Raw genomic sequence first — 26,898 nt, 5'->3', positions numbered from 1 at the left:
AGAACAACAGCAACAAAACCTTAATGAGAAAACCTTATGTGATGGAAATTAAAACTACAGTGTTGGGAAGTAGCTCTAACTATAATGTAGAGATGCTTATCCCATAGTGTGTTAAAGATTTTAACAAAATTCTAACAAAGACATTATTTTGCACATTTACGTGTTTATACATCACAACTAATTAACAATATTTAATGCCCCATGGAGACTGGCATTGTGCTTTGCATGGGGTAGGATGTCAACCATTTCTCTGTCCTTAAGAATTAGACCATGGAGTTGTAGACACTGCTCAAGCTATGGCACTTATGTGAGATAGATCGATCTATCTATCTATCTATCTATCTATCTATCTGGCACTTATGTGACAGAGATATATATATGGTACTTAGGTGAGACATATATATATATATGGCACTTAGGTGAGATATATATATATATATTTTTTTTTTTTTTTTTTTTGAGATGGAGTCTTGCTCTGTCGCCCAGGCTGGAGTTCAGTGGCATGATCTTGGCTCACTGCAACCTCCGCCTCCTGGGTTCAAGCCATTTTCCTGCCTCAGCCTCCTGAGTAGCTGGGATTACGGTCATGCACCACCATGCCTGGCTAATTTTTTTTTTTTTTTTTTTTTTTTTAGTAGAGGTTTCACCACATTGTTCAGGCTGGTCTTGAACTCCTGACTTCATGATCCACCCCACTTGGCCTCCCAAAGTGCTGGGATTACAGGCTTATGTGAGATTTTACAGGTACCTCTGCTTCCAGGCATGACGAAGTAACTGCTATCAGACAAGCTCTTCTGTCATAAAGAAGTAGAAAACTGGACATAACATGGGAGACAATTGTTTCCGGACACTGGACAACGACCAGCGTGGGACTGCTCCCTGACAGAAAGGAAATAAACGAGGGAGCCCCACATCCCTCTCACTTGCTGCTTGGAGGCGTCAGACTGTGGACCAGGGAGGGGAACCCAAAAAGAAGGCAGCAACCTCACTGACATGAGGAGACGGAGCTTGGAGTTGGGTGAGGATGAAGTAGTCAGGATTTTCAGAACCAAGGACTGGAGAAGAGGGAGCTACAGAATGAAAGAGCTCAGGAATGTTGCATAGGGGTTCCCTTGAGTCTGTTGCTGAATACTAAGAATGTGCATGGAAGGCGAGCCTCCATGGGGCTGTGTGGAGAGCTACCAGGGAGATATAAGCTGAAGAACACCCCAGCTTTGCACAAGGCTTAGAGACATCTGCCCTGATCAGCCAAAATGGAGAGAGATCACTGAATATATGGAACATGCAACAGTGACCCAGATTGGTCCGGGCAGTTGGTAGAACTCAACTAAACTGGCATAAAGGCCACTCTGGAACCACAATAACAACCCTTAAAAACAAGACTTTGTTTTGAGGATTCTTTTATCAAACCGATCTGCAAGTAACTTAACTGGTTGCCAAAGCAGGACTCAATGTGAGGAAGACGATACAACCCAGACACTCAACAACACACACAAACAAAAACTGACATAATTCTTTCCCAGCAAGTAAGACTACTACAAGAAATATTAAAAGAAGTTCTTCTGGCTTATTAAAAAAATGATTGTAGAGGGAAACTCAGATCATGAAAAAGGAATGGAAAGCATCAGAAATGGTAGATATGTGATTAAAGACTTTATTTTCTCTCTTTAAAACACTTCCTCACAAGAAAATGTTCAGTTTAATATGAAAATAACAATATCATGGGGCTTATATGTAGAAATAAAATGTCTGACAACCATAGTGCAAACAGTGGGAGGGGAAATGAAAGTGTATTGTGGAAAGATTCTCATACTCCTTGTGAAGTGGTGAATAGAGTCAACACCATCCCAATCAAAACTCTATAAGGCTTTTATGTAAAGATTGACAGCGTAATTCTAAACCTGATAATGTAATACAACTAATCCAGAATAACAAAAAAAAAAAAAAAAAAAATTAAAAAGAAGGTGGGCCCGGTGTGGTGGCTAGTGCCTGTAATTCCAGCAATTTGGGAGGCCGAGGGGGATGGATCACCTGAAGTCAGGAGTTTGAGACCCGCCTGGCCAACATGGTGAAACCCCGTCTCTACTAAAAATACAAAATTTAGCTGGGTGTGGTGGCACGTGCCTGTAGTCCCAGCTACTCGGGAGGGTAAGGCCTGAGAATCACTAGATCCTGGGAGCTGGAGGTTGCAGTGAGATGAGACAGTGCCATTGAACTCCAGCCTGGGCAACAGAGTGAGACTCTGTCAAAAAAAAAAAAAAAAAAAAAAAAAGAAGGAAGTTGGAACTCCTAGCTGAGTTCAGGATGCATTACAAAGCTGTGTAAACAAGACAGCATGGTACTGCTGTAAGAACAGACATGTAGATCAATGGAACAGAATGAGTGTTCCAGAAATAAACCAACATATAGATGTAGATTTTCAACAAAGAAAAGATAATTTGCTAGGGGAAAGAATCATTTTTTCAACAAATGGCTTTATAAAAACTAGATAATCAGATGGGAAAACAATTGGTACATAAGTTATCTCGAATTGGATAAGAGTCTTAAATGAAAAAGAAAAAAATTAAATTTTTTAGAAAAAAAAGTAGGAGAAAATCTTCAGGACTTTTGGGCAGGGAAAAGATTTCATTTCTTAGGTGCCAAAAAGCATTAACCATAAGAGAAAAAATAATGACATATTGAATTCCATTAAAAAAACTGTCTATTCCTTAGAAGATACTAAGATATCAAAAAAGACTCCAAGATTAGGAGCAAAGGATATTGGATTAATATCCTTTGTGGCAGCGTTGACTGCCACAGAAAAATACAAACATAGAAGGCAGAAGCCACACCAATGGTCTAGACGGGTAGAAGCCAGGAGGAGGCCCCAGGAGAGTCTTTGGGTTCCGCAGCCAGAACTGCCAAAGTGGTCCACTCCACATCACACACCCTGACACGAGCTAGGTTTTGGCAAAGAGTGTTTGTTTCCACATCTAGCAGTGCCTGGGTCAGAGAGATGGAGCCACACCCAGAGTCTGACAGAGACTGCAAGGAATGGGTCACCCTAGCCCAGTGACCTGGCCTGGCTTTCTTCTGCTCTTCCCGAAAACAGTGCGTACCATAAACCCCAGCAGATTCCTCTGCCTCCCTCCCCACTGGGCACAGAGCAGGTGACCAATCTAGCAGGGACTTCCAAGGGTAAAGTTGAGCCTACAACCAAGAACCATAAACAACTTGAAAGGGACCATCACCATGAGAGACAACAAACTGAACAGAAAATCTTACACCTAGGGAAACTGAGTTAATAGAACAAATAGAACAGTGCTTTAAAATAAACACAATTTATATCCTCAGAGTAATAAAGGAAGGTTTCAGACAAGAACTAATTAGATATATTGGAAATAAACTGCTGAGTAGTAAATTCATGTGTTAGAGGGTCGGGCTAAGGAATACTCCCAAAATGCAGTACAAAGGGGTAAAGAGATAAAAGGTATGGGGGGAGGGGATCACTATGGTTATTATCATTATTACTATTATTATTATTATTTGAGACAGGGTCTCGCTCTGTCCCTGAGGCTGGAGTGCAGTGATGCAATCATAGCTCACTACAGTCGTGACATCCTGGGCTCAAGCAATCCTCCCACCTCGGCTCCCAGTAACTGGACTAGAGGTGTGCACCACTATACCTGGCTAATTTTTGTACTTTTTGTAGAGACTGGGTTTTACCATTTCACTCAGGCTGGTCTCGAACTCCGGAGCTCAAGTGATCCACCAGCGTTAGCCTGCCAAAATGCTGAGGTTATAGGAGTGAGCCACCATGCCCAGCTCCTACTATGTTTTTAATTGTCTGGACAGGAAGCAATGAGACTAACTGGGAGTCACTGTAATATTCCAGATGAGAGATGACGAAAGTTTGACTAGGGTAGTGGTGGCAGAGATGGAGAGATGTGAACTGAGCTCAAAAGACACTTAGGAGGTAGAATGGACAAGATTTGGTGACTGGTTGTAGAAAATAAGACAGAGAGCAGAGCGAGATGGTCTCTAGGTTTCCGGTTTGGCATCTGGGTGGATGGTGCCACATTCATACAGCAGGAGGTGACAGGAGTGGAGCTAGATGTGATGGCTCATTGAATTGGCATGGCTAGTGACACCCAAGAGGAGCCGCCAATGGGCAGTTGGATATCTACTGGTGGGCCTGGAGCTCAGGAGAAAGAGTTGGCCAGAGGTGATCTGAGGAGATCTCTGACTCCAGATGTGGAGATGTTCACCCCGGGAGATGGTATGAGGATGTTCACCCTGGGAGATGGTGGCAAGTCTTGTGTCTAGAAGAGAACTTAGAAAAACACTGACATTTACAGAAACCTAGAAATGGGATGAAGATGAAGAGGGCTTGGTTCTAGGTCCGGTAAGGATGAATCATTAACTTACTAACTCTTCTATATGAAAGTGTCCATCCCTCTTTCTTTTCCTGAGAGGAAAAAGCATGAACACCTTAACTGCTAAAATGGAGAGATCCATGAAGGAGTAGAGTGAGGAGGACCCCAGAGACAGATTCCTACCACACTGTCCTCCGGCCAGAACCAGCAATTGTAATTCAACACTGTGCCAAGAAGACACTGCATTGCCAAATGGGCTGACTCCCAGGTAAGCCACACTCCTCATTTATTGGCATATTTGGCATTCACGCTCGCTAAGTCGCATGGACAAGATGAGCTGGCAAGATTAGGGATGGCTTCATTAGGTATATCTGAGTTCCTAAGAGGGGGTGTGATGTGCGATGACAGTAAGCTTTAGCTTGTTTAGTGTAGGTGAAATACCCAATCGTAGATCGTGTGTTTGAAGGCATATCCTAAAGTATATGGCAGGATATAAACATTAGTTATAGCTATTATGACACTTTATGTAAAGCAGAGACACCAACCATTTGTTTGATTAAATGAAGGGTCATCTTAATCTGGCTGCATAATTCATTGGATCATCATTGAGACAGAGGGAGGGAGAAGGCATGAGAGAGGGGGAACGAAAAGAACTGAGGGTCTTCTAAGTGCCCACCCTGTCCCAGGCATGCAAAACCGTATTCTCTAGTTTACTTTCTACAGCCATTATGTGAAGCAGGCTCCATTATTTCTGTTTGACCCAAGAAGGGCCTGAGGCCCAGAGCCCCACAGTAAGGGATACATAAAAATGACCGCCAGGCCTTCCAACACCAAGCCTGCGTTTTTCCACTGTTGCATAAGCAATTTTGCTTTCAAATAGTTCCGTTTGAACTTTAAAATACTTTTGAACCTACTCTGAATTACATTAAACCTTTTTAATACCTTCCTGAAGCCTGGAAGGAAATTGTACCAGGGAAGTACAGTGGAGATGGCGGGAGACTGATAAGTTATTATGAGGCAAACATCACTGTCCCCAACGATAATCAATCTATTGCAATCTCTGTGAAGTCCCAGGAGACTTCCCTCCCTCAGGCAAATGCAGCCTCCCAAAAGGTCACATTGCAATCGCGGGTGAGGAAAATGTCAGGCTGCTGCTAACACTGTGCTAAATCGTTTTTGCAGAGAATGCCCAAGACTGCTGGAGAGCCAATGTGTGCCTCTCAGATAGTCATACACCTGTCTTTAGTAGATTGTACAGAACACTGGCTGGAGCTGCATTTGTTCTTGAAGACTCATTTGACAGCAAATGATATGTGAGTCTACCCAGGGTTTCTAGGAGATCAGTTAAAATCAAGATAGAGCACAAATTGCAAAAAGTCATTAAATGGGTGCCCTTGGAGTCTCCTCAGATGATAAATGGGAATAAGAGATTTCACAGTACAGGCTGGATTCTCTTTATATTCTCCCTTCCTATTTATTTGTGATTATTGTTACCACAATTGACTTTCATCTCCTCGTTTCCACCTCACTTGATTTTTGTACCATAGGGTTTGTCCTGACAGCCCTATCTTTTCATTCTTCCTTTTCAATCTTGCATGACAACCTGTGATTTTGCAAATTCACGTTTTTTTTTTTGGTTTTTGGTTTTTTTTTTTGAGACGGAGTCTCGCTCTGTCGCCCAGGCTGGAGTGCAGTGGCGCGATCTCGGCTCACTGCAAGCTCCCCCTCCCGGGTTCACGCCATTCTCCTGCCTCAGCCTCCTGAGTAGCTGGGACTACAGGCGCCCGCCACCACACCTGGCTAATTTTTTGTATTTTTAGTAGAGACGGGGTTTCACCGTGGTCTCGATCTCCTGACCTTGTGATCCGCCCACCTCAGCCTCCCAAAGTGCTGGGATTACAGGCGTGAGCCACCGCGCCCGGCCATTCACGCTTTTTAAAGTGCCTGATATCCACGAATCTGCCCTCTATCTCTGTATCCAAGGCCCAGGCTGTTTTCAGGTCAGTATCTTGGATCAAGCTTAGATGGCTTGGCCTTAGCATAGGAGATTCAGTGGCTGCTACAATCTCAGCAATCATAAAAGTTAAAAAACAACAACAACAAAAGAACGCATAAAGTCACCCTTGGAGCACATCAGGGATGGAGGTTTTAGAAGGTAGAAAGGCAGTCTCTCAGCGGAAAGAAGGCAGGACTGAATGTCAAATAACAGAGCGCTTCTATTTCAGCTGCCTCCAGATGGCTGTCTCTGTGTGGACATGTATCACAGGCCTTGTTCTCAATGGGCAGGGACAGCCCTTGTCCTCCGCCTCCCCAGCTCCCTCTCCCCCACTTCTAGGACAGTTTATGTTTCTCCTCTTACCAAATGTATCTTCTTTTTAAAGCGCTCTCATTTCCATATGATAATAATTCCCTAACATCTGTCCCAAGGAGTCTATCAGTGATCAAGGCTAATGTCAGAGGATGTGTCTTTGTGAGTTTATGATCATTTAAAGTTTGCTAATTCAAAGATTAGATTAGTTTTTTTTTTTTTTTTTTTTGAGATAAAGTCTCACACTGTGGCCTGGGCTGGTGTTCAGTGGCACAATCTCCACCCACCGCAAGCTCCACCTCCCGGGTTCAAATGATTCTCCTGCCTCAGCCTCCCGAGTAGCTGGGACTGCAGGTGCGTGCTACCATGCCCTGCTAATTTTTGTATTTTTAGTAGAGACGGGGTTTCACTATGTTGGCCAGGCTGGTCCCGAACTCCTGACCTCGTGATCCGCCTGCCTTAGGCTCCCAAAATGCTGGGATTACAGGCATGAACCACCGCACCCGGCCAGCTTACATTAGTTTTTTAAGCCCATAATTAAGAAAAAAAAATCAGAATTTCAGAGAAACCAGTAAGTAACATCCCTTTCCTTATCTGGGTACGCGATGACACGGGAGACAGACACAGGAGACAGACATACGGAGATCAAAATATCATCCTCGTTACAGATAAATGCGAAGTCAGAGAAGAGGGGTTGGGGAAAACCAGTGGGCTGCTAATCCTGAAACCTGGGTGGGGTTCGCCCACCTGTTACGGGCTTCACTGGCAAAGTACAGGCCTGCCTCACGTGGGTCTGAAGAAGTCTTCCCCTTCCCAGGAGAGGCGAGGGTAAAGACAAGAGATCAGGGAGGGCAAAGGAGGAGGCCACAAGTGTATCCTTGCAGTAAACGGAGAGGGTGCTCACAAAAGCGCATGGAGGTATACCAAGAACTAACAAAATACAGAACCACATAGCTGAATCTGGTTAACATTACTGCAGGGGCTCTCAACTCTTCTCAGGCCAGGTTTATAAAAACATCAGCTATCTAAAAAATACCCTTAACCTTGGAAGAAATAAAAAAGAAAGGCGCTTGAAACAGTGAAAACCTGGAATGAGTATAAATATGGGCAACTGGATGATGAAGGATTCACTAACCGAGTTAGAGGAGAGAGGCTGAAGGAGCTGGGCAGCTTTCTCTAAGAAAGCAGAGGCCAGATGGCTGCCTCCCAATAGGTGAAGATGCCTGGAAGACATCGTCATGCTCAATTTCTGTGGCTAGAAGTGGGACTACTAGGGGATGGTTACAAGGACACAGACTTCAGGTCAATGTATAAAATGGGATCACTGGAAAAAGAATACACTTCCTATTCCAGAAAAAGATTGTGCTGAGACTAAGTGACCGCTCTCAGGAATGCTGCAGAAGGTTCCACTGAGCCATGGGGGTGGTTGGACTAGAGTAGTCATTCTCAAACTTTTTGGTTTTGGGACCTCTTTACACTCTTAATTATTGAGAAGCCCAAAGAGCCTCTTACTTATCTATACTTACCATATTCAAAATTAAAACTGATTTTTTTTTTTTTTTTTTTTTTTGAGACAGAGGCTTACTCTGTCACCCAGGCTGGAGTGCAGTGGCGTGATCTCGGCTCATTGCAACCTCTGCCTCCCGGGTTCAAGCGATTCTCATGCCTCAGTCTCCTGAGTAGCTGGGATGACAGCCATGCACCACCATGCCCGGCTAATTTTTGTATTTTTAGTAGAGACAGAGTTTCACCATGTTGGCCAGGCTGGTCTTTTTTTTTTTTTTTTTTTTTTTGAGACGGAGTCTCGCTCTGTCGCCCAGGCTGGAGTGCAGTGGCCGGATCTCAGCTCACTGCAAGCTCCGCCTCCCGGGTTTACGCCATTCTCCTGCCTCAGCCTCCCGAGTAGCTGGGACTACAGACGCTCGCCACCTCGCCCAGCTATTTTTTTGTATTTTTTACTAGAGACGGGGTTTCACCGGGTTAGCCAGGATGGTCTTGATCTCCTGACCTCGTGATCCGCCCGTCTCGGCCTCCCAAAGTGCTGGCATTACAGGCGTGAGCCACCATGCCTGGCCCAAAACTGCGATATTTAATTAAAGTATTTGTGAATTCATTTAAAGCAATAAAATATCTTGAATATCTGGTTCAACAGAAGCCAAGTATATTCTCATCTCTCCTTCCGCATTCCATCTGTTGTTTTAGCTGAAGTGCATGAAAAAATCCATCCGTACTAGCTATGTAGTTGGTATAGGCAAGAGTATTTTAGATACTCCTTTCCAGATAATTGCGGATATTCTTTGATACTACACCAAAGCTTAAAAGTGGTAATTTCTTAAATGTTACTTGGAATGAGAAATTTCAAACTGTGTCAATAATTTTTCATATGTCACATTAAATCCATAAACCCACCTCACACTTTGAATAGATCTTTTACCCATTCACGATTTGGTAACATCATGCTTAGTATTATCATAAGAATAGCTCAGTTTTGCAGATCCCTAAGGGTCTGTGCATCTCTGTGGGGGGCTGCAGATCTTTCTTTGAGGGTCACTGTCAAAGAGCCTTCATGGGGCTCCAGGAGTTCACTCTGCAGGAGAGGCAGAGCTAATGTCAGGTTTATTGCAAGGAAGAGAGACGCACTCAAACTCAAACTAGCTCAAGAGACATGGGAGTTAGCTGAAGTTTACTCCAGAGAAGCTCTTAGAATTCAGGGACATGAAAAATAGGCCGCCCTAGGCTGGAACTGAACTCAGGATTGAAGCTACTCCCTTACCTTGAATGAAATCACGTGGCTTGTCTTCTCTGCCCGCATCTGTTTCATTCTTCTGCATCTCTCCTGGCAAAGTGGTGGCTTCTCCACGCCACCGTAGCTCTGCAGTCAAGGTGGCTTTGATTTACTCAATTCTAGGAGACCTCGGGTCAAGCAATCATCTTCTCTCAGTAGCTCATGTTCTTGATTCCAAACTCCTGAGAGAGAGAATCTGATTAGCTCAACCTGATTCGTGACTGAGCCATGGGTCAACCCCTAGTCCCACTACACTGGGTTACCAGGTACAAACATGGCCCCCAACAGACAACTCAAGATGTGTCTCCTCTATGAGGCCTTTGAATTGTGTGTAAAATAAAGTAAAAGCTGAAAATGTAGGAAGACAGAGAAAGCAATAAAAAGTGACATGTTATAGCAGAAATAGAAGAGAGGAAAAATCCAGTAGTGTTTAGCACGGCTATCTTGTGTTAATTAACATTTAGTGGTAGCAATAATAATAGATGGTGTTTATGGAGAGCCTATTTTGTGGCAGGCATTAAACTTGGAACACATTTTCCTCATTAAAAGTGAAAAATAACCCAAATCGTAGGCTCTATTTTTATCCCTAATTTAGCACAACAGTTAAGAGTCTGGGTTCTTGGGCCAAACCATTGGATTTTGTGTAGTTGGATGACTTTGGATGAGTTCTTCAACTTTTCTTTGGCTCATTTCTTTCACTCTTTTTCTCAGGGTGAAATACCCTCTGATGAAAAGAAAGTGGAGTGTAAGTGGTGGGGCCGAGGGCAGACAGTCTAGATTTCCTACCTGACTCTCAAATGCAGACAGTAAAGATCAGAGGAGAGCGAGAGGGAAACCTGTGCTTGTTATGGACACAGTACGTTAGAGCAGATCGGAGCTCTGGCCAAGGCTATTGGGTTCAAATCCCAGCCGTGCCATTTTCTAGCAGCTGACCTTGGGCAAGTTTCTTAAAAACTGTTGGCCGGGTGCCGTGGCTCACGCCTGTAATCCCAACACTTTGGGAGGCCGAGGCAGGCGGATTGCCTGAGTTCAGGAGTTCGTGACCAGACTAGGCAACATGGTGAAACCCCGTCTCTACTAAAAAAAAATTTTAAAAAATTAGCCGGGCATGGCAGTGTGCGCCGCCTGTAGTCCTAGCTACATGGGAGGCTGAGGCAGGAGACTTGCTTGAACCCAGAAAGTGGAGGTTGCAGTGAGCCAAGATCGCGCCACGGCACTCCAGCCTGGGTGACAGAGCGAGACTCTGTCTCAAACAAACAAACAAACAAACAAAAAACTGTTTCCTCATCCACAAAATGAGGGAAATTGGCCTTCCTCATGGAGTTTCTGGGAGATGACATGAAGTGACAGAAGTGACATCAATTTCACATCTATGTCTGCTGCTAGTGAGGGTGACCTGTGATCAGAGCTTTCTGTGATCAAAGCAAGGCTGGTGCACACGCCACAGCGGTGCTCATCCAGTCTCAAAGTGCACTGGAATATGACACACACCTCCTTCTCTCTCACACTTTTCTTCCCCAGGTACAAGAGCCTTGACATTCTAAGACCTGTTTCAAATGTCAATTGAAGAGCATAAAGCCTATAAAATACTACATGTTATTAAACGGAAATGCTGCCTAAATATGAACTTTAACTGCAAGAGCTTTTCTATTTCCCTTTTAATAGACAATTTCTAATGCTGTTCCCCTTGGTGCTCCTCAGAAAGAAGCCAGAGCTGGGCACAGGACCATCCACAAGCAAACATTCTCCAAGATGTGCCATGAAGCAGTCTTGCCCTTGCTCCCACCCCAAGACGCTGTTTTTGCCTTTCTTGCTCTTTTTTTTTTTTTTTTTTTTTTTTGATGGAGTCTTGCTCTGTTGCCCAGGCTGGAGTGCAGTGGCGTGATCTCGGTTCACTGCAACCTCTGCCTCCCAGGTTCAAGCAATTCTCCTGCCTCAGCCTCCTGAGCAGCTGGGACTACAGGTGTATGCCACCACACACAGTTAATTTTTGTAGTTTTAGTAGAGACACGGTTTCACCATATTGGCCAGGCTGGTCTCAAACTCCCGACCTCATGATCCACCTACCTCAGCCTCCCAAAGTGCTGGGATTACAGGTGTGACCCCCTGCACCTGGCCCTTTCGTGCTCTTAAGATAGTTCTCTGATCACCTAGATATTGTTAGACTCTTAACAGGCCAAGTTCCCACAATCAGGTAAAAAGCCCCCCATCTGCAAGGTGGGTGAGTCCAGGTGACTCAACCAACACCTCTAACAGTCTGTTGTGGCAAATGGATTTTGTCCTCTGCTTTGCAGAATGTGGCCAACTCTGTCAGTGTTTGAGACACACGTCCCCCTAGGAAGCCCATATGTTACCATTTTACCTTTGAGATCAGTTTGCTTGCTGGCTTCTGTCCCAGTGCCTGGACTGCAAAAACGACCACGTCTGACCAATGACAAGCTGCTCTCTATCCACCTCCTTGGATAGATTCAAGTCTCTTTGAATCAGGACAAGCAGTGACTGGCGGGTGGGGAGACGTGTTTGAAACCCTTAGGCTCAACAGGCTGGAATGGCGAAGTCTTCTGAAAAGCAGTCTTCATCCAGCATGATGCTTCTGTGTCAACTCCTTTTCTAAATGTCTCCAAAAGCGTTCGAGAGCCATGGCTAAGGAGAGAGGTGGAGGTGACTGCAATGTCAGAGAGCCTGGTTCCCTGGGGACAGTGATGGAAAGCAGATGTCCTGGCAATTTCTGAGCAGCAGTGATTCAATTCCTGCAAACTGACGGAGTGATGAACAACAGGTTAGCGAGGGAGGCACCGGAGTAATTCCTTGCAGGTGTCCAACAGAGAGTGAGTCGTTGTTTTCAGCAAAGGAAATGGACTCTGGGGATGTGCTGAGAGAGCAGAGGGGCAGAGCTTGGGAAAACAGGAGACAGGGCCTCGGATTCCGGGTTTGAGTCCCAAATCCCCTACCCACTAGCAACGGACAGTGGCAAAGACTGCTTCCTCATCTGTAAAATGGGTACACCACCACTACTACTACTACTACTACTTCCTTGCTTATTTCACAGGATTGTGGAGAGAAAGTGGGTTATAGGAAAATGTGTTGGACAAACTCATATATGATTTCTGATTTCTCCCATGGCCTCTTGGTGCTTTTGCTGTGTGTGTGAAAGAGTGTGTGTGTGTGTGTGTGAGAGAGAGAGAGAACGAGAGAGAGAGAGAGAGAGAACGAGAGAGAGAGAGAGAGAGAACGAGAGAGAGAGAGAGAGAACGAGAGAGAGAGTTTCCTGTGGCTGCTAACAAATTACCACAAACTTGGTAGCATAAAACATCTCTTTACACAGTTCTGGAGGTCAGGAGTCCGAAGTCAGTTTTCCCAGCAGAAATCGAGGTATGGCGCAGCTGTGCTTCCCCAGGAGGCTGTCTGGGAGAGCCTGCTCCGTGGCCTCTTGGCCCATGGCTCAGCCGCCCTCCTCTAACCCAGCAGAGGAGCATCTTGCATCAGTGGTGATATCATCGCCTTCTGAGTCGGACCTCCCTCCGCCTCCCTGTTATAAGGACCCTAGTAATTGCATTTACGGGCCCCCAAATAATCCAAGCTCCTCTCCCCATCTCAAGATCCTGAATCACGGCTGCATCTCTTTTGCCATGTAACGGCACAATCACAGGATCCAGGGATTAGAACACGCAGCTCTGGGAACCATTATTTAGCCGACCTCGCTATGCAGGAGGTGAGAGGAGGAGCCAACGTGGAGATTGGAAGGGGACAGGCTCCCGTGTTTGTGAGGAAGTGCACGGAGGCCCTTCCAGCTTTTTCATATTTCCAAGTAAATCCAACTGCTGCTCATTCAAAGTCCCTCTATGTGTATGTGGGGCAGGCCGGATGGCAGTGGGGTTGACAGGCAGATACTCAGGTCTGAACCTTACCTCAGTGCTTCTCAAAGCGGAGTCACTGGACCGGCAGCCTCGGCCTCACCTGGGAACTTGTTAGAAATGCAAAATTTTGGATTCCACCCCAGACCTCCTGGATCAGATACTCTGAGGTGGTTTAAAAAGGCCTCCAGGGGATTCTGATGCTGGCCCTTCATAGCTCAAGTTTGAGTAAGGGACCTTAGAGGAAAAGATAAGGCCTGGGATTGGATCCTGGAGCAGGGGTTCTCAGCACTAGCTGCAGATTCTAACCACTTGGGGGGGTGGGCTTTGAAAAGTAGGCCATAAATCAGAGCCTCTGGGGATGGAGCCCAGGCAAGGAAAGCTTTTTTTTTTTTTTTAAGTTCCCAGGTGATTCTTACCTGCAATCAGCTTTTAGAGCCACTCACAGTGCACAACCCTCACCCCACGCTTTGGCCTTGTGGGGAAGAATTGGGACTCACTAAATCAGTGTTTCTTAAACTTAGGACAACATCAGAATCACCTGGAGAGTCTAAGACACAGATTCCGAGGCCCACCCCCAAGTCACTTGTGTAGTTGGTTTGGGGTAGGGCCTGAGACTTGGCATTTCTAACACATTTCAGGGTGATATTGATGCTTTCGGTCCAGGAGCCGCACTTAGAGGAATGTTGCATTCATGCATGGTTTTTATTATTATTATTATTATGCTTTAAGTTCTGGGATACATTGTGCAGAAGAAGGTTCGTTACGTAGGTATACACACCTGCCATGGTGGTTTGCTGCATCCATCAACCCGTTATCTACATTCGGTATTTCTCCTAATGTTATCCCTCCTCTAGCCCCCACCCCCCAACAGGCCCCGGTGTGTGATGTTCCCCTCCCTGTGTCCATGTGTTCTCATCGTTCAACTCCCACTTATGAGCAAGATCATGCATGATTTTAATACCAACGGCCTACTCAGAATACCTTTCCCAGACCAAGTTAAAACCACAGAGACTGAAAGCCTTAGAAATTACTTGATTTGCTTCTTTCCCCTAATTTTGTTTTTTAGGGCAAATGCCATTGGAACTTAGCGGTTGATATTATCGTGTTCATGACTTAAAGATGCAAGAAACCTTGTAGAGATGGAGTTCGAGAGGTAGTGAAGGGAGAAGGTCATTGAAAATAGGTGGGCTGGAGAAAGAAAACCAGAAATGACCCTAGACTGCCTCACAACTTTGCCAGTGTCTGGCCATAGTTTCAGAGGGCGGGGGAAGAGGGAGAGAAGCAGTAGCAGTGATTCAGCATGATGCTCTTGATTTAGTGACTAACCCTCCAATGGTCTGAGATAGCACTCAACTTTTCGTTATTAAGGTAATTTTCAGTTTGAGTCAACAATTTAAATCAGCATCTCTCCAGACGTCACCTGGTGGTCCTCTCTGCCCCTTGACAGGTAGATCCCATTGCCTTGAAATCCTCCATCCCAGGACTAGGGTTGAGCTGCCCTACTGAGGATTCCTGTTAATTCCCAAAAAACTTCAAACCTTGTAGGTCTTTATTAAATAAAATGGCTTAAAAGCTTTGACATCTTACATTCCTCTTTCTTTACCCCAATGTAAAACTCAGCCTCTTCATCAGTTTTCTATTAAGATTTTAAAAATTCACACCCACCCAGAGTTTGAATGAGTAAGGAGGCGTTGCTGAAGAAGGAAGCTTTCTCACACCCCTTCACAATTTTCCTACCACTCTCCACTTGACTTCCTGGGCCTTCCCTCTCCCACTTCTTATTTGCATTCCTCTCATGAGCAAAACTTATCCTTGTACAAAACATATTCCTCTTTTTCTCTCATATCTAGGGGATGAGGATTCGCCTTTTGCAGCAGGGAGCACGGAGGCTCAGCCTGGATTCCAGAAGCACTCATCAAAGCACATCTTCCAAATTCATTGTTAGATTTTTGATACAATTCAGAGAATTTCTGGTGAACAAAATTTTTCTTTACCTTGGCATAAATGTTAGCTGTGTTTATCCATTCCACTTTAAATAAACTTTATATTTTAAAATCGTCTTAGATGTACAGGAAGTTGCAAAGCAAACACAGAGTTTTTACAGCCCCACACCCAGTTTCCCCGATTGTCAATACCTTACATTCCTATGGCACATTTGTCACACTAACACTGGCGCATACTTATTATTAATCAAGTCCAGGTTTCACTCAGATTCCCTTCATTTTTGTTTTGTTTCATTTTGTATTTTAGATGGAGTCTCGCTCTGTTGCCCAGGCTGGAGTGCAATGGTGCGATCTCAGCTCACTACAACCTTCGCCTCCTGGGTTCAAGTGGTTTTCCTGCCTCAGCCTCCTGAGTAGCTGGGATTACCGATGCCTGCCATCACACCCAGCTAATTTTTGTATTTTTAGTAGAGATGGGGTTTCACCATGTTGGCCAGGCTAGTCTCGAACTCCTGACCTCAAGTGATCTGCCCACTTCAGCCTCCCAAAGTGCTGGGATTATAGGCGTGAGCCACTGTGCCCGGCCCCCCCCCTTCGTTTTCATGTAATGTCTGTCTTCTGTCCCAGGATCCCATCCAGGATATATTATAATAAGTCGTTGTGTCTCCTTTGGCTGCTCTTGGCTCTTAGACAGTTTCTTAGACTTTGCTTGTCTTTGGTGACCTCTCCAGTTTTAAGGAGAGGTCAGGTATTTTGCAGAAGGCCCTTCAATTTACTTTTGTCTGACATGTTTCTTATGATTAGACTGGGGTTAGGATTTTGAGAGGAAGATCTCAGAAGTAACATGCCATTCTCACTGCATCACATCAAGGGTCCATACATCAGCATGACTTGTCACTATTGATGTTGGCCTTCATGACCTGGCTGAGGCAGTCTCCGTCCCAACCCTGATATTTTCCACACCCTACTCATCGGAAGGAAGTCACTAGGCACAGCCTACACTTGTGGGAAGTTATGTCCCACCTCTTTGAGAAGCAAGTATCTACATAGATTATTCGAAATTCTGAATACGAGATTTGCCTATTCTACCCTGTGTATTTAGCTATTCAATCACTTATTTATCTAACTACAGACACACAGTTATTATTTTATACTTTGGGTTTATAATCCAAATTACATTATTTACTTTGTTTCTCAAATGGTTCTGGATTTGGCCGTTGGGAGCCCTTTCTGTCGGCTCCTGTGTTCTTTTGATGTAACTCAATGCTTTTGTGATTTTTAATTTGTTTTGTTTGTTTGTTTTGAGATGGAGTCTTGCTCTGTCACCCAGGCTGGAGTGCAATGGCGCTATCTAAGCTCACTGCAACCTCTGCCTCCCGAGTTCAAGCAATTCTCCCACCTCAGTCTCCCAAGTAGCTGTGATTGCAGGCATTTGCCATCACACCTGGCTAATTTTTTGTATTTTTAATAGAGACAGGGTTTCATCATGTTGGTCAGGCTGATCTTGAACTCCCGACCTCAAGTGATCCACCCGCATTGGCCTCCCAAGTGCTGGGATAACAGGCCTGAGCCACCGCACCTGGCCACATGCTTTTGTTTTCTGAGGTCCTTCTTATCTTCTGTGATTATAAGAGGTTCCAGGTTCATCTCCAGGTGCATTTCCCATCACATCCTTAAACTCAGCCATTTCTCCAAGGAGCTCTGGTTCCTTCAATGGCGTTAGAAACCAAAATTAGGGTAATGAGTGTGCTTGTTGTTACCAGGGTTCATTGAGTCTAGGCCCTCTCAGCAGACAGAATTTGGAAATATATGAGGGTGTGTCTACCTGTGTGTGTACACATATCCAGAATTATTTCCATAATTATCCATCTGTATTGATGTTAAGCTAAACATGAGTCTAGACTAATGTCTCATACTGTCTCTCACAGAGCACCACATGGTTCATTCTAGGCACTTCCTTGGCTTTCTGTAACCATTTACTCCAATAGAGAGAAACCTGCATCCCACCATCCATCATCTTTTACTAATATTCTTAATCCAGGTATACATGTAGAGAAGTATCAAAATTGTTAACCCAAAGCACATAAAAACAACTTTATCAGCTGGAGTATAGTATTTTTGTATTGTTTCTTTTGTCTTTAGTCCTGCAGGCTCCACTCATTTCCAAAGTTACTTAGGTCTGCACCTTTTCTCCTGCCACCTTCAGTGAGGTTATGCCACATTGCAATACAGTTAGATTCTTTTGCCACAGGCTAGATTCCATCCTGGGATTACCAGTCTCCTAACTGATAAATCCATAATGTCATGTCTCCACAACTACAGTGTCTTATGAAATAGTTTCATGGCCATACAACAATTCTGGGTGCTTTCCCTATCCCTCCCCTCTCTTTCCCCAATCTCCTGATGAACATGAATGTGTTTTCTATCTTTATAATTCTTCCCTTACCAGAATATTACAAAATGAAATCATACAATATGCAGTATTTTCATGATGCCTCCTTTCACTTAGCAATATGCGTTCAAGATTCATCCACATTGTTTTTTGGACTGAGGGTCCATTCCTTTTTAATTGTTAAATAGTATTCCACTGTATGGATATACCATAGATTGTTTATTCATCCACCTGTTAAAGGACATCTCAGTTGCTTCCATGTTTTGGCAATCATGGATAAAGCTGCTGTAAACATTTGAGTGCCAATTGTTGTGCAGACGTAAGTTTTCAAATCAGTCGGGTAAATACTTTGGAGTGCAATTGCTGCATTATATCGTGAGAGTATGCTTAGCTTTGTAGAAACTGTCAGACTGTCTTCCACAGTGGCTGAACCATTTTGCTTTCCCACCAGCAGTGAATGAGGCTTCTGTTACTCCATGTCCTCACCAGAAATTGCTATTGCCAGCTACTGGGATTTTCACCATTCTAATAGGTGTATACTTGTGTCCCATTATTGTTCATTCCACTTTTAAAAATCCACTTTGGAGCATGGCCAATTTGGAAACAATTTTTCACTGGCCCTGGATTTGACATTATTTTTTTGTTTTGTTTTGTTTTGTTTTTTCTTTGAGATGGAGTCACCCAGGCTGCAGTGCAGTGGCACATGTCCTCGGCTCACTGTAACCTCCGCCTCCTGCCTCCCGGGCTCTAGCAATTCTCCTGCCTCAGCCTCCTTAGTAGCTGGGATTACAGGTACCTGCCACAATGCCTGGCTAATTTTTTGTATTTTTAGTAGAGACGGGGTTTCACCATGTTGGCCAGGCTGGCCTCAAACTCCTGACCTCAGGTGATCCACCCACCTCTGCCTCCCAAAGTGCTGGGATTACAGGTGTGAGCCACCGCGCCCGGCTGACATTGTTTTTTTAAAGATAAGATTTTACGTGTCCTTTGCAGTGACATGGATGTAGCTGGAGGCCATTATTCTAAGCAACTTAATGCAGGAACAGAAAATCAAACACCACATGTTCTCACTTATAAGTGGGAGCTAAACCTTGGGTACTCATGGACAAAACGATGGCAGCAATAGAAACTGGGGAAGAAAATGAGGAAGCAAGGGTTGCATTAAACAGGGCGACTCTGTCTCAAAAAAAAAAGTCTAAATATTTTTTTTAAAGAAATTTTTTCAAGGCCAAAAGTCCTAATGGATACAACAGCAACTGAATCCTCAGTGTACCTGAGTCCATGGGCTTTGTTAGTATGTAAACAGAAGTGTCCGGTTGCTTAACGCCTATAAGGAAATAATAAAGTGAACAGAATGGGGCAGAATACAAAATCAGCTTTGGTCAGAGCAAAAAATATTTTTTTCATACTTCATTAAAATAATTAGGCCAAGCATTGTGACTCACGCCTGTAATCCCAGCACTTTGGGAGACTGAGGCGGGTGGATTGCTTGAGCCCAGGAGTTTCAGACCACCCTGGACAATATGGTGAAACCCTGTCTCTACAAAAAATACAAAAATTAGCGGGGCATGCTGGCACATACCTGTCATCCTAGCTACTTGGAGGTTCAGTCAGGAGTATTGCTTGAGCCCAGGAGGCAGAGGTTACAGTGAGCCTGAGATTATGCCATTGCACTGTAACCTGGGTGACAGAGTGAGACCCTATCTCAAAAGAATAATAATCACGGTTAAGAAACATGCAGGTAAAGAGGCAAAAACCTGTTAATGATGGGATGCATTGGGAGATGGTATGGAATTCCCACTCTTACAGCACCATTTGTTTACGAACAAAGATTCAAAGGTAAAAGTCCACCCTCCATCTCTCATGAACTATTTCACGATTACAAAGTTCCCTGCAGTGTGATGCAAGTTTTCAATGCCCTGATGCTGAGAGGCTGAGAGCAGCTGGCTGGGGGTGGAGTGGGAGGGGAAGATGAGCGGGGACTGGAAGGGACGGTCCCCGCCAATCCCACACTCATCTCTCTGAGTAAAGACGAGCCCCTAAGCCACGGGGGCCTTGGCTTGGCTAGTTGCTCGGCCAACCCATTAATACTTGACTGTTTAGTACAGGGGCCAGGACAGGGACAGTGCCACCCCAGGCCTGGACAGCACAATGCCAGGTAGTGCTTCTGCGGCACTGTGCCTGATTCACAGGCCTGATGGCTTCTCCAGGAGTCCCATCCTGAAGGCACGAGCTAGTCTATTTCAGGCAAGTTCTTCCTGTTTTCCAGCAGTCCCTGACTTACTTGGCTCCCCTCCCTCCTTCCTTACATTCCAGGCACAGATCTGTTTACACAACTGTACTTGATCTGAGAGAACAGTAGATGCCAGAAAAGGAAGCGTGAGCTCCCGCAGCTCCCCAGCGCCCCTGCCTTCTTCCTCGCCCACCCTCCCCTTCCCACTCTTTCCCCTCTCCCCTTCCTCCTCCCCTTACTCACCGTTCATAAAATCTTTGGATCAGCCACACAGTCACATTCTGCAGCTTGAATCAAGATCTCCAGTCTCAGAGGAGACACCGCTGCACCCTCTGCTGACCTAGAAAATCTCCCCATCCTTCCTGTGCATGGCGTGTCTATTTTTAAAAGCCAGGAATAATTTTCTATTCCAGAATTTTCAACTGCAGTTTTTAAAATCTACCTAAAATGACATGGATGGATCTCAAAGTATCATGTTTTATATGAAAGAAACCAGACGTTCAAAAGTACACCGTAGGATTCTATTTTATATGAAGTTCAAGAACAGGCAAAAAGAAGCCATGGTGGATAGAGGTCGGAACCGTGGTTAAACCTGGAGTGTGGGGTATTGGCTGGAAGAAACGCAATGGCACATTCTGGATGTAGGAAATGTTTCATATCTTGATCAGGGTTGTGGTTACATGAGGGGTGTGTGTGTGTGTGTGTGTGTGTGTGTGTGTATGTGTGCCTAAAAAGTCATCAAGCTGTACACTACATTGTACACTTTATATCAATTATATCTCAAAGAAGAGAAGTACAGGAGAAAGTTTCCCTGAAGTGAATGGACTAAACTGTGAACACTGAGCGCAAAATAACAGATAGAAATCCCCTAGAGCCCTTCATTGAACAGAAGCCCAGAGAGGCTAAATGGCTTGCCTGCAAACACACAGCCAGTTAGAGCCAGACTCTGATAAGAGGCAACAGAATATGCTGCCTAGTTTCCTATGGCTGGGATAATTTCCTCTATCTAGGTAGTTTTCTTATTTTCAAAGGGAGGTTTTAAGGTATTTTCTTATTGGAAGGGGTTGATCAGATTCCAGCACCTTGACCCATCTAATTCCATGAGATGTAGGTCAGAGTACGCTAAACACCTCATTCTACAATCCATGGATGTCCACACCCTGCCCAAGATTTTTGCTAGGAAAATTGGACTGGTGGGGTGTGTCCGGATTTACTCCTTCTCCTGTTCATATACTATAAGGTCCCAAATCTCTGTTCTTCCCGGACAAAAAATATGTATATATATTTAAAACTTCTTCCTTGATTTCCACGTGGAGTCACAGAGCGGATATTTATCATACATTTTAATCCAGGCTTCCTAGATTTCAGATCTCGAACACCTGGGAGTCTCCGTGGAACTGATTTGCCGTGCCAGCCTCTCTTGCCTCCAGAGCTCAGGCACATCTCCCAGGGACAGAGAGATGAACTCACCGGAGACCCTGAATCAGGGGTAGTGACATTGGTGAAGGTGGTGGCAGCTACACACTGACTTCAGAGAGAGCAGTGGCAGGGCCTTAGGCAAGGTGGCCTATTTCCAGCCATAAAGTTTATCTCGTCAACTGGCTCTGGACATCTTGGAGGAGTCACTCGGCTGGTTAACCCTCAGGGAAGGTGAGGTATGGAGGGCAGGGGTGTTGATGGGAGACCAGGCAGCCGCAGAGGTGGCCTTGGAGGCCCTCCTCCAAGGAGATGATGGTGCATACTGCGGCATCTATGCTAGAAATGACCACAGTGTGGGTTCCACCGGGCCCATTCCGGGGTGATCTGGGCATGACCCTTTACCATAAAGTCTCCAGCCCAGTTCTCTGGTCCCCAGGAGTTCTTCAATCCAGCTAATATCCTTTACCAAATGCATTTGCTCCTCAACTAGCCAGAACAGGTTTCTGTTGCTTACAGTTTGGAACCTGGCAGGATGATGGTAATTCTGAATGTAATAAACCCTGCCGAAAATTTGGAGGAAACAGGATTGCTTATATCACGTCAATGCAGACAAGCAAGTTTCCATCGAACCTGAGATGTCCATGTCCTCAAACCCCTTTGGAAGCTCCGCCAGGCACTTCTCCCCCATCACGCACCCTCACCCTGCCCTGAAAAGGCCCCAGGCTCACCAGATCAGATCAGCTCCTTTCACTGTTTCCTCCCTTTCAGAAGCAAAGCAAAATTTCTCTCGTTTTCTCCAGCCAGAGTGCCTGGGCCACCTCTGGGGCTGCCTGGTCTCCCACCATCTCCCATGCCCTCTGTAGCTCACCTTCCCTTAGCAGTTAACCAGGAGAGTTGGTTCTCCAAGAAGGCTGGAGCCAGCTAGTGAGATGATAACTCTCATGACAGGAAATCGGTCACCGAGGTGTGAGCAGAGGTGTGGCCATACGGTGGTATGCCTTCTGTCCCCTTGTGTGGCAAGCCTAGAGGCCAAGTGACGACGGAGGCGCAAAAGATGGTAGGAGCCAAGGTCCAAGTCACATCTGTAAGGAGAGCCATGACTCCTCTTTTGACCAGGACAGACAAAGAAAAAACCTTTCACTGTGTTGTTGGAGAGATTCAGACGTTGAAGGTGGCCATGTTTAGCCTTCCTGGGTAGTACAATAAATAAAGAAACGCTAGTCACATCCAGTGACCCATGGGGCATATACGTTGGTTGCTGAAACACTGAAAATGTATTTTCTGTTTTAAAAAATGTTTATTTATTTATTTTTATTTTAATACGATTCAGGAGTACAAGTGCAGTTTTGTTACATGAATATATTGCGTGATGCTGAGGTTTGAACTTCTAGTGTACTCATCACCCAAACAGTGAACACTGTACTCGATAGGTAAGTTTTAAACTCTCACCCCCCTGACCCTCCCCACTTTTAGAATCTCCAGTGCCTATTATTCCACTCTGTGTATCCATGTGTACCATTGTTTAGTTCCCACTTATAAGTGAGAACATGCAGTATTTGATTTTGTGTCTCTGAGTTATTTCACTAAGGGTAATGGCCTTCAGCTCCATCCATTGTTGCTGCAAAAGACAGGATTTCATTATTTTTATGGTTACATAGTATATTCCATGGTGTATATATACCACATTTTCTCTTTCTTTTCTTTTCTTTTTTTTTTTTTTTTGAGATGGAATCTCGCTCTGTCGCCCAGCATAGAGTGCAATGGTGAGGTCTCCGCTCACTGCAACCTCCGTCTCCTGGGTTCAATCGATTCTCCTGTCTCAGCTTCCTGAGTAGCTGGGACTACAGACATGTGCCACCACACCCGGCTAATTTTTGTATTTTTAGTAGAGACGGGGTTTCACTATGTTGGCCAGTCTGGTCTTGAACTCCTGACCTCAGGTGATCCGCCCACCTTGGCCTCCCAAAGTGCTGGGATTACAGGTGTGAGCCACCGCACATGGCCTATACCACATTTTCTTTATGCGGTCATCCACTGTGGGACACTTAGGTTGGTACCATGGTTTGCTGTTGTGAATAGTACTGTGATAAATGTACGATTGCAGGTGTCGTTTTCATATAATGATTTATGTTCCTTTGGGCAAATACTGAGTAGTGGTATTGCTGGATTGAATGGTAGTTCTATTTTTAGTTCTTTAGGGAATCTCCATAGTGTGAAAAAATGTATTTTCTCATATAAAAACAGGGTCCCCATGGCCAGGTATGAGAAGTATGCTGGTGACATGGGAGATCAGAGTGGGGCAGCGCTGAAGGATGCTCCTTCGATGCCCAGCAGCCACGTGCCTCTTCCATTTCCCATGACCTCTGCTCTTTGGTAGGTCTCTCTGTCAGTCACTTCCAACTTGGTGTAACTTTTAAAAATGTGTTGTGAGTCCTTAGGTCTTGCATTTCATCCTTATCTCTCTTCAGGGAATTAAAGCACTTGGCTTTGGGGATTATGGGTTTCAGAAAGGAATTGAGGGGAGGTCCTTTGAGGAATACAACATCTTTTCTGCCTCGACAACACTCAGATGACCCATGTAGGGTAAGTTGACTGTGGCTGTGAACCCATCACAATGTACACAGGAATGAGACCGATTCCTAAACCAATGATTTTTGTGGAACTTGGGAGTTCATTTCGCCCAGCCTCTCTTCCTTCCAGGACGGGATTCCCCTCCCAGTGTGCTAATAGTCACAATTTGAGGCCGAGTTAGGTCATCTTGCAATGCTGAGGACCTTTCCACACCCAGGGTGACCTCTCCCATGGCTGGACAATGGTAATTTGGAAATTTCTCCTAGTTTTATCCCCAAGCCCAACCTTCTGTAACTCACTGACTTAGTTCTACTATCATAAAACATTAGAGCCCCACCTGTCGCCCACTTAACCACATCCTTCTGTGTCCTAATCGCCTTTCTATTTCATGTCTGTTTCCAACCTTTCTTTTCTCTTTACTCTGATTTTACTATCTAGCTGCTGGGATTTCATTTGGTCTTGTTGGGTCATATGAATCTTTGTAAGTTGCTGTCGATCCTTTTTGAAATAAAACAGGTTAAAGGAAAAGAAAAAGAAAGGAAATGCCCCCATGAGATACACAGAATAAGTCAAAGCTTTTTTTCACCTCAACCTGTCAAATATTTGAAGGCAGCTGGCCAATATCCCATTGGGCCTCCTCTCCTAAAGACACACATTGTGAATGTGTTCAGTCCTTCCACACATTAGAAGGTTTCCAGATTCTTCTCCATCGCAGGTTGGCCTCCTCCAGGGCTTCTCTGGTTAGCTAACGAGCTCCATTAAAATTCCTGGTGGGACTGAGGCCTGCTGAGACCTCATGTGAGGGGACGTGGGCAGTCCTGGTATTTCCTGCATGCCTGACCTTGTGCATCTGATACCAGGCTTCAGAGTGGGGACAGCTTCACCACCACTTGCTGCTGCAATGTACTTGAGTCCTCACAGAAACTTGTGTCCACAGCTCTTTTTCTGACTACACAGGAATGCTTCCTTTATTATCTTAAATCAGCTTCTCAAACATTTGAAACCAATAGTCCCCTTTTCACATACCTAAAATTCTTATGCCTCCTTTTAATGTTATTTTAAGTTTCCAAGAGGTGTTTTTTTAATACAAAGTTATAATATTGTACATCCTCCTATGCATCCTCCCTCCATCTGCAGGGTGTCGCCTCCTCTGAGAAGCACTAGAGTCATATCTTCATCTTTCTGACCAAATGTGCCATCATCCTGCTGGATCACCCACCTTCACTAGGGCTCTAAAGAGCTTTTGGTTGGTTCCAAAAATAAAAACATTCCCAAGGATGAATATTTGTTAATACTGGGAATTACCCCCCAAAATACCAGGCAGAGTCTAAACTCAATGTCCCGAAAGCAGTGGACTGGAATAAATGCTCAGACTCTCAGAGCGCCTATCCGAAGGGGATCACACTCATTTCTCAGGAAAAAAAAAAAAAAAAAGTGGACCACATTATTACTTTCTAGTCACATTTTTAAATTCAGGCCCACACATGAGATCTTCCCCAGGGCAGAATTCTGCAAGGGAAAAGAGGTGACACCTCTGTGAACAAGAAAATGCTTTTCCCTGGTGCCTAGGGGGACATATGCTCAGTATTTCTAATTTCTGAAATTCAAAGCAGTGAATAGTGGTTTCTCACAAAGTTAAAGGCAGGATTTCAAATCTGGTTTAGATCTCATTTGGAGCCAGAGGAGGTTGAGAAAGAAAGAAAACAAGAAAGGAGGAGAGATGGAAGCAGAGAGAGAGAAAGACAGAGAAAGAGGCAGAGAGGGACAGCAAATGGGGAGAGAGAGACAGAAAGGAGAAAGAGATGAAGACATAGAAGGGGAGAGAGAGGAGAAAGACAGAGAAAGAGGAAAGACAGACAGAGAGAGACAGACAGAGACAGAGAGGGAGAGAGAGAACATAATTGAAAAAGTAAGAAAGATCTCTCCCACCACAGTGTCTGTACTAACACCCCAAACTCAGCCCACATCCCAGAAAAAGACAGAGAATAAGGAAAGGGAAGGATGCCTTTAGAAATAGAGCATCAGGTCAGAAGAGCTTAGTGAAGGACCCTTATGAGCTAAATTAGGGTTCCATGAGGCAACCTTCACCATAGGTCCCTGTTGACTTCACACCCTCAGTCAAGGCACCTGCTAGATGCTCCCGGGGCCCCTGATTTCACAGGCCCCAAGGCCCTGCCTGAGGGACAGAACAGCCCAGGGTGGGGAATGAGGCAATCGAAACCAGGGAAATCCTTGAGCTGCTGGTGTAGGCGGAGAGCAGGAGGGAGAACACATCTCCTCACACACTTCTTACGTCTACCTTTTACCTTGCAGGAAAACGTCAAACGTCTTATTTATTCTAGCCAGGAATGCAAGGCAGGTTTCAAATTTTGGAAAGGAAAGAGCAACCTCATATTCATTTAAAATCATAATTTAAATCATACTTCTCCCCTCCCACTTCTACTCCCCAACTTTGGGCTAGCTGAAGCTGGTTTTAGGGCATTCCATTCCAAGTCTGCATTCACAGATTTGCAACTTGAGTGAGCTGAGCTGGGTAAAAGAATAACCCAACTTCGGATGAGGACACCTGTGGGCACTGCCTTGTCCTCATTCCTCAAGGGGAAGAGTGTGCAACAAGGATTCTTGTGACCGCTCGGACGCTGGCTCAGGCACAAAGTCTTCCAGCCCTGACGATGGTGCCATTTTTCTTCCAAGACCAATTGCTAAGTCCTGCAGGATTTCAGGCTTCATCAGAGATATTAGGAGTGAGCAAAAACCTTCCCGATACCAGTTCCCAGGTCTAGGGAAAACACACTTCCTCTGGGAGGTTTCCTGGCTCCTCTGATGTGGTTACAAGAAACAAACCGATAGTAGTTAACCAATGTGATAGCAGAAATCCACGGCAGGCAGAATGATGGCCCCAAAGATGTCCACATCCTAATCTCTAGAACCTGTGAATATATTAGGTTACATGTCAAAGGGCTATCAAGGTTGCAGATGGAATTAAGACAGCTAATCAACTGACTGTCTCGAATACGCAGGTGGGCCCAATGTAG

The 26,898-nt window shown here is 44.9% G+C and overlaps 1 long non-coding RNA gene across 1 annotated transcript; it reads right to left on the bottom strand.

Annotated features, from left to right (window-relative positions):
- Positions 1–9,043: 9,043 nt before the first annotated feature.
- On the bottom strand, positions 9,044–20,190 carry LOC103241190 (uncharacterized). The gene is made up of 3 exons (XR_500348.3): positions 20,117–20,190; positions 11,811–12,205; positions 9,044–9,630 (listed from the first exon to the last, which is right to left on the bottom strand). It is a non-coding gene; the product is annotated as an uncharacterized lncRNA (long non-coding RNA).
- Positions 20,191–26,898: the final 6,708 nt, after the last annotated feature.

This window comes from Chlorocebus sabaeus, chromosome 14, assembly GCF_047675955.1.
Source record: "Chlorocebus sabaeus isolate Y175 chromosome 14, mChlSab1.0.hap1, whole genome shotgun sequence".
Taxonomy (NCBI): Eukaryota; Metazoa; Chordata; class Mammalia; order Primates; family Cercopithecidae; genus Chlorocebus; species Chlorocebus sabaeus.
Note: the sequence above shows the minus strand (reverse complement) of the source record. Positions and strands in the feature narration are given on the sequence as shown.